General features: G+C 43.0%; 1 protein-coding gene across 3 annotated transcripts in view; it reads left to right on the top strand.

Annotated features, from left to right (window-relative positions):
• The first annotated feature begins 1,841 nt into the window (after positions 1-1,841).
• GKN2 (gastrokine 2) overlaps positions 1,842-7,926 on the top strand; it is a 39,103-nt gene continuing 33,018 nt past the window's right edge. For 2 of the 3 annotated variants that reach the window (XM_075535689.1, XM_075535687.1), the window contains exon 1: positions 1,842-1,971. The gene's annotated coding sequence lies outside the window, so the exon portion shown is untranslated. The remainder of the gene's footprint in view (positions 1,972-7,926) is intronic. The other variant, XM_075535688.1, reaches the window with a different exon arrangement.

Here is a 7,926-nt window from a genome sequence, read left to right as displayed (position 1 = left end):
AATCCACCATCAGTGATCATGGAAGTAGCAGTCAAGAGGTAAAAAGATGTATTGCATTAGGTAAATCTGCTACACGAGACCTTTGGTAACAAAATCTGCTACACAATACCAGAGCACTGAAAAGCAAGCGACAGCAACAATGGGCTCAAGCACAGAACAACAGTCAGGATGGCAAAGCCCTATGCCGTGTTTTGTTCAGTTGTACATGAGGTCGCTGTGGTTTGGAACCAATTCGATGACCCCTCGCAGCCACAATAAAACTTCTAAGGGCAAAGACAATGGGAGCCTACTATTGCTCACACAGAGGCCAGAGAGATAAACCAGGCGCTGTCTGTGCAGCAGGACTCTGGCTTCTACTTAGAGTCCTCTACAAGTCTCATCCCACTAGAGCGGAGGACAGTTGTGCCAATGGGCATGACAGGTTGAATCATATCCCCCTAGATACATGGTGGGTTCTGACCCCTAGACGGGTGGGTGAAATCCTATTTAGAAATAGGACTTTGTTATGTTACTGGAGCCATATAGCTATAGGAGTGGCTAAGTCTAGTCCCTCCTGCGTGATTTGAAGAGTAACTCAGACACAGAGACAAGCAACCCAAGACTGGAAGAAGCCAGACACTATCCCAAGACAACAGAGGCACGTGTCTACAGGGCTGTGGGGGTAGCCAGCCCCACAACTAATCATGGGTTCAGTGGGCACAATTGTACGGTTGAGATATATAAAGATTATAGTAAAGTTCTAGAGAATAATAGAGATGGGAGAGAGGGTAACATAAAGAAGTCAGACACATTTCATGGTAGCATGCTCACCTCAGCTCCTCTTGGTGGCAAATGCAGAGGTGGGGGACGAGAGGGCAGGAGAGAGCTCTCGTGAAGTTTTATGTCTAACCAAAGCTTATATATCTTTGGGGGCATGCAAGCCCTCCAATTACAGATAACAATCTATGTCATAGAAAGGGGTTGTAACATAGGCAATACAAGCAATAGGAGGGGGATGACCTAGGGGTGTACACATAGTAGTAAGGGGAGAAAATAAGGGTATATATGTGGAAAGATGGGTGGACCCTAGACTTAATATAGTAGCCTAACCTTAGTTGCCCTTGAGTGGTCCCGGGCTTCCTTTGGGCACTCTTTCAAGGGAACAATATCAGAAGGGAGTGGGCCATACTTAGGGTGAGTCAGACTCTACAGTCTGGTTGCTCTAGAAGGCTGATATCCTTAAGTAGAATAACCCCTGACCTACTTTCGTTGACCTCCTAGTGTACAGTCATTTACCATGTAGAGCAAGCAGCATTTTGAGTTTGGCATATATTTGTGGGGAGACAATGTGGGAGAAATCTTTTTGTATCCCACATAAGGCCAGGAAGGAGCCCTGGTGGTGTGGTAGGTTAGGTGTTGGGCTGCTCACCCCAAGGCTGTCAGTTCAAACTCACCAGTCACTCTGAGGGAGAATAATGAGTCTCTCTGCTTCCTTGGAGATGTGAAGTTTCGGAAACTGTGTGGATCAATTCTAACCAGGTAGTACTAGGAAACAGGCATGGCTAGACAGATCCAGACTAAGATGAATCCTTTTAATTTAAGTTATTTAAATGTAAGATTTGGTGTGCTTTTCCTTAGGCTTTCATTTGGTCATGCTTCTTAGTGTCTGCGGTGGTTATTTCTAACCTGTGAGAATTTTGGAAAATATGAAACGGAATGTAGTAGCTATCGAATTTCGTGTCAGCTTGATGCATAAGTGTAGGGGTGGAGTCTAGCCTGTCAATCAGGTCACAGCTGATGATGTTTCCTGGGGGTGTAACCTTCTCATGAGGATTCTGGGAACTTCCTTTCTCTGCTTCTCCTTCCTGTTGAAGAGCCACAGCTGGAGAACTGGAGGAACCATGTAGATGCTTCCACAGTCACTGGATCCACAAGACTGTGCACCCACCAGCCTGTGATCTTCCTGAATTTGCTATCATTCCATGTGACTGGGTGAGTCTGAAGAAGAATTTATGAACTAGCATCAGACTGTGGGCTAATATCAGACTTATGGACTTGATCTGGACTGGGTTGGGATGTTTTCTCAATACATAAATCCTCTTGGATATAATGCTCCTATACGAGTGTCTCTGGGTTTGTTTCTCTAGTCAACCTGGCTCAATACACTGAGTTATTAGATATATATATCGGTTTATACAAAAGTTGTTCAGAAAAGTTGACTTCAGATGAACATTTATTAGGGAATTTCCTGGAAGGATTTAGTTGCTGGAGGTTTGGTTTAAGCTATTTGCTTTGTCAGAAAGTCAACTGGGAGACCAGAATGATATTGTCATCACAGGCAAAGGCTTATCTAGAGTATTTGAGTTAAGGTCTTTCTGGAAAGCAGGCTGGTAATGGGATGTCGTCCGAGCCTCTCTCGTGCTGCTCTGGGGTCTCTGAAATCAGTAAAACCTCCCACGAGCCTGCAAGCTGGCTCCCTGACCTCCTTGCATCTGCTGATGCTACTGGGTGAGGCATGACCTGGTCTTAGTTATTCAGGTTATCCACAAGGAAAAAAAAATTGCCAATAGGAAATTGCACAGCAGGCTTCCAACAGTGAGTTAGAGTCTTGTGGAAAGCAGGGCTTGGCAGTGGCACAGCTCGGGAATAGTGGCTTCCCTCTGTAGACATCTCAGCAGTCTTGTGTGGGATGAACTCATTTTCCCTTACACCACAGAAGCATGAGTCAAAAGCTGCATGTTGGGAACTACAAGCCTCAAAATCAAGCAAGAGCTAAGAGGCCTCTGTGCCCTGTCCTTCCCCCCGCCCCCCCCCCCCAGCCCCACACAGCCATTTTGTTTTTGCGTTTTTGCTCTTTCCATTCACATTGGTCTACCCTCTGATTGTCTTCATAGTGGTTACAAGTTGGCTTGCTAACTGCGAGGTTAGCGGTTCAAAACCACCAGACACAACATGGGGAAGAAGAGGAGGCTTGCTACTCTGGTAAAGAGTTACAGTCTCTGAAGACCACAGGGTTGCTATGAGTCCAAACTGACTTGATGGTAGTGAGTCTCTTAGGTGGTTATGTGTGTACCATCCTGCAGTCTATAAAGTGGACAATAGCATTAAGAAAGAAGTAGGTGATATGGTAAGAATTATCAAGATAAGTCACGGAGACATGAAGGGAGCACATCCCACTGGGAAGATGGTTGGGCAGACTTGCTAGAAGCACGTTGCCACCAATCTTCAATTCATGGTAAAACCTATTGTTTGTGAAGGGCAAGGCACAATAAATGGAGCTTTGCCTGCACCCGATTTTCTCTTACCACCCCCTTCTTCCAGCCATAGTTTCACCACATGTGCATCTTTTTCTAAAATAGCATGTTGTTGAATAACATATACATGCTATGTGTTTCTCATTGGCAATTTGCTTTTTAGGTTCGGCCTTTTTTTCCAGCAGGTCATCTATGTTGTGTGTTTCACTGTTGGCAAACGGGGGTCGTTTCTGGGTTTTTGTTTTCCCTCTTCCAAACATGGATGCTAGGAACATTCTTGCAGTTTTTAGATACCATGAGATCTACCCTACTCTGGTCTGATTAACATAACAAAGAAACATTTCTGAACAGGATCACTACAATAAGTACTCCCTGACCCAAACGCCCAAACACAACACAATCAGGTATCATTTCTAACCATAGGGGTGTCATTTGTACGCAGAGGAAGGTTTCCTCCAAAGGGTTTTCAATAGCTGTGACCTTTTGGAAGCATATCATCCCCTGAGTGGCTTCAAGCTACCAACCATTCTTCAATCAGTCATCAAGCGTTTTGCCTCACTGGGGGACCTAGTTCATAAGTACAAGGGCCAGGAAGTCAATGTATGCTCACGGGGAGGTGGGGAGCACAATGCAATCCCTGCTGTTGTTGGGCACCTTTGAGTCTGTTCTGACTACTGGTGACCCGACAACCGCCTGAAACAAGTACCGCCTGGTCCCGCTCCACTCTCATAATTGTCATGTCAGAGCCCATGGCTACAGCCACAGTGTCCATTCATCTAGTCCAGAGCTGTCTTCTTGTTCACTGCTCCTGTCCTTCAGCAAACACGATGTCCGTCTCCAGGGACAGGTATCTCCAGATAGCATGTCCAAAGTTTGTGAGACAAAGTCTGGACACCCGAGCTTCTAAGGAATATTCTGGCTGAACTTCTTCTAGGACAGGTGGATCTATTTGTCCTTTCGGCAGTCCATGGGCGTTTCAATCTTCTCCAGCACCGGAAGTTAAATGTAGTGATTCTCCTCCAGTCTTCCTTCCTCCGTGTCCAACTTTAATATGTACATGAGGTGATCGAAAATACTGTGGCTTGAGCTAGCCAAACTTGAGTTCCCAAAGGAACGCCCTTGCTTTTCAATACTCTCAAGAGGTTCCATGCAGCAGATTTACCCAAGGCAATGGCTGTATTATTTAATTCCTTGACTGCTGCTTCCATGAGCATTGATTGTGGATCCAAGCAAGAAGAAATCATTGGCAACTTCCATCTTTCCCCCATAAGTCATGATGTTACCTCTTGGTGAGGATTTTGATTTTCCTTACACTGAGCTGTCATCTGTACCGAAGGCCACAGTCCCCGATCTTCATGAACAAGTGCATTAAGTGGTCCTCACTTTTGAGTAAGCAAAGTTGCATCATCTGCCTACCTCAGGTGGTTAGTAAGCCTTCTTCCAATCTGACGTTCATTCTTATCCAGCTTCTCTGATATTTTGCTCTGGTGATTTGCTGTGCACACAGATTGCATAAGAATGGTGAGAGGATACAACCCTGACACACCCCTTTGCTGATTTTAAACCATGCAGCATTCTCTTATTGTTTCCACAATTACTCCTTGATCCATGAACAGGATTCTCATGAGCACAATGGAACTCCCATTCTTCTCAACGTTATATATAAATATAATGTCTAAACATAATAAAGAGATAATGAATAACTTATTGCTGTCATAACCAACTATGGAATTGGTGTGGTAGCAACAATTTATCTATTCATTATCTTTGTATTATATCTACACTATTTATATATTATAATATTCACTTAAAATGGAAGCAGACCACGCCCCAAAGGAAACTGCCTTCAGTTAATAGCAACAGGACTGCAGTCTGAGTAAGGGTACTGGGCACTACTGACTCCCATCTTAATCTGCTTAGAACTGATTGGCTGCTCATAGTACATTTTATTATAGTCGGGATAATAGTGTGTTTGATCTTATCATGGGGTTTACTAGGTGTTAACTGCCAAACCACTCAGATCTCTGGCTCAAAATTTGACACAAAGCAACTGTCATTAGTTATGGAACTATTCCGGCTTTCTATTTCTCTTTGAATGATTAAAAATTCCATTTATACTAGCTTTCAAATTAATATAGAGCATTTCACAGTATTCGTTTATTAACATTATAATATTTGTGGCATCTGTAATTAGTCTCTTTTTAAAATTCCTGATATTGCTTACTTTGTGACCCGTCTCTCTATTTCTAGTCATTTTGCCTAAAGTTTGTTAACGTTGTGCCTTTTCAAAGAATAAATTTGACTGCTGAGCCTTGCTGTTATGTATTTGTTTTTAGTGAATTTGTAATATTGTCAACATTATTTCTTTTCCTTCCCCTATTTTGCGTATATTGTGATTTCATATAGTTTTAAAGTGCAACGCTTACCTTAATTTTCTATTCTTGAATTGTAAGATGGGCATTTAAGATCATCATTTTTATTTACTATTGCTGTAACTAGTATTCACATATACATAGTGTGTTTATTATTGCACAGTTCTACGTCATGAACATTTCTTGAACTTATGAATTCTTTGGAAGTATGTTGCCTAAATTGAAAAAGAGTCATCCAGTTTTATTTGGAGGGGGAATGTTTATTATATTTTGATTAGATTAAGGTCAGAAAAATGTATTTTAATCCAAATCCTGTCAGCTGTGAGTAAGACTGTGAGCAAGACGGCAACTGGTTTTATTTGAATCGGTCACGGGTAAGTATAACCAGTTTGGGTATTCGTTTATCGAATACATGTTTGGGCTGCTTCCCAGGGTTTAAGCAAGAGTTTGGAATGCTAAGTACTGTTTGACTCCCGCTTCCAGTCAAATGGACATTCCCAGCTTTCCCGGTGGTCATTGCACAAGATCGATAAGGAGCAGTCAGCCAGCTGAAGAGTAGATGTCAGGATAACAGATTTTGGACTTCTTCTTTTATATATTTGCCATGTTCTCTTGTGTTTTAAGGCTTGGAGTAGCCTGACATCTAATGTCTGATCAATGCTGTTTTAAGACATGAATACACCTATCACCTGGAAGCTGGGACGATCCGAACATAACTTAAACTGCCACAGCGGCTGTTGTGATCTGTTGGCTGGCCTCCTAAAATAAATGGCTTATTCCACTTGGAGTAGTTACATTTGTCTCATGGCCCCAGGGCGCAGACCCAGATATTTGGGGGTAACAGTTCCTTAAAGTTTGTTGGGATCTGGTTTATGGATCAGTTCTTGAATGGTGCGGCCAGTTAACACGTGACAGCTCGATGGAGTTAGTGGTTTGAATCTCCAGAGGAGCCTGGAGATTTTCTCAGGGAAAAAAATCAGTCACTGACAACTGTGGGTCACAGTTCTGCCCGACCCACATCACACACGGTGCCACCACACACAGAAGTGGACTCAAAGGCAGCTGGGAGATAAGCTGTTGAAATCTTCAACACGAATAGTGAATGTGTTCCTTATTTGTCATCTTGCAATTTTCCCTTTATGTGCTGCGCTATTCTGGGTGGACTAGTAAAACAGTTCATAGACTCTCATATGTGTGTAAGAGAGAACTTTATATCAAAGAGTAACAGTACATTAAGAAAACATGCCAGCCCAGTCCAGATCAAGTCTGGAAGTCCGATGTTAGCCCATCTGTCAGATACCAATCTAAAAATTCCTCTTCAGACTCACACAACACATGCAATGACACCAAATGCAGGAAGATCACAGGCCAGTTGTATGGAAAGTCTTGTGGATCCAGTGGTGGTGGGAACATCACAGCGTTAGCAGGGGTTTCTACGGGGCTCCTTCAGCTCCAGGGCTCTAGATGTGTCTTGTCAACAGGAATGTCTGGCAGGAATTGTGCCTGAGTCCCGCCTCCAGCAAGCTATATAAATAGCTCCTTGGCGTCTCCAAATGAGGTCATCAAGCTGTGACTTGATTGACAGGCTAAACCCCACCCCTTTGCTCTTAATAGTCTCCAGTTGACAACCGATGATGTAACTGCCACCTGTGTTTTCTTTGTTTCTTTCTTCTTTTATTTGTGGAATACAACACACAGAGGGAAACACACCTAAAATATAGTTGCATGGTCCAGCTCATCAACAGAGCTGAATGTTAACTTGGTACAATGTTACTGGGTACAGTGACAAGACCCCTGGAAGCCCCCATGCATGAGATCCTAACTCCTTTTTGTCTCTCCCTCCATCCCTGTCCCTCCCCACCATCACCAGCCACAGCCTCCACCACCTTGCTTCTTTTGGTGTGAAAATATTTTTTCTTATTTTTTGCCTTTTATAACAGTGGTGTCATGTATTTGTCTTGATGAGACTGTCTAACTTGGCTGAACATAATGCTTTCCAAGTTTCTCCATGTCACGAAGTGTTTGGTAGTCTCTTTATTGTTTGTTTTTTCACAGATATTTCATTGTATGTAATGTACCAGAGTCATTTATTCATTGCTCCACAGATGCAGGCTTTTTGTTGTTTCCATCTTTTTGCTATGATAGATACACATGGGTGGGTGAGTATCTGCTCTTATTTTGGTCTTTAGTTCTTGAGTAGTTCTTGAGTAGAAAGGTCGCAGGGTCATGTGGCACTTCTATTCGCATTTGTGCTAATGTGTTTTGCTAGGTGTATAGAGCCTAGGGTATTTATTTCTTCCTAGTGAGTGTAACATTTTATC

The sequence above is a fragment of the Tenrec ecaudatus genome, chromosome 17 (genome assembly GCF_050624435.1).
Source record: "Tenrec ecaudatus isolate mTenEca1 chromosome 17, mTenEca1.hap1, whole genome shotgun sequence".
Taxonomy (NCBI): Eukaryota; Metazoa; Chordata; class Mammalia; order Afrosoricida; family Tenrecidae; genus Tenrec; species Tenrec ecaudatus.
This window is presented reverse-complemented; position numbering and strand designations above follow the sequence as displayed.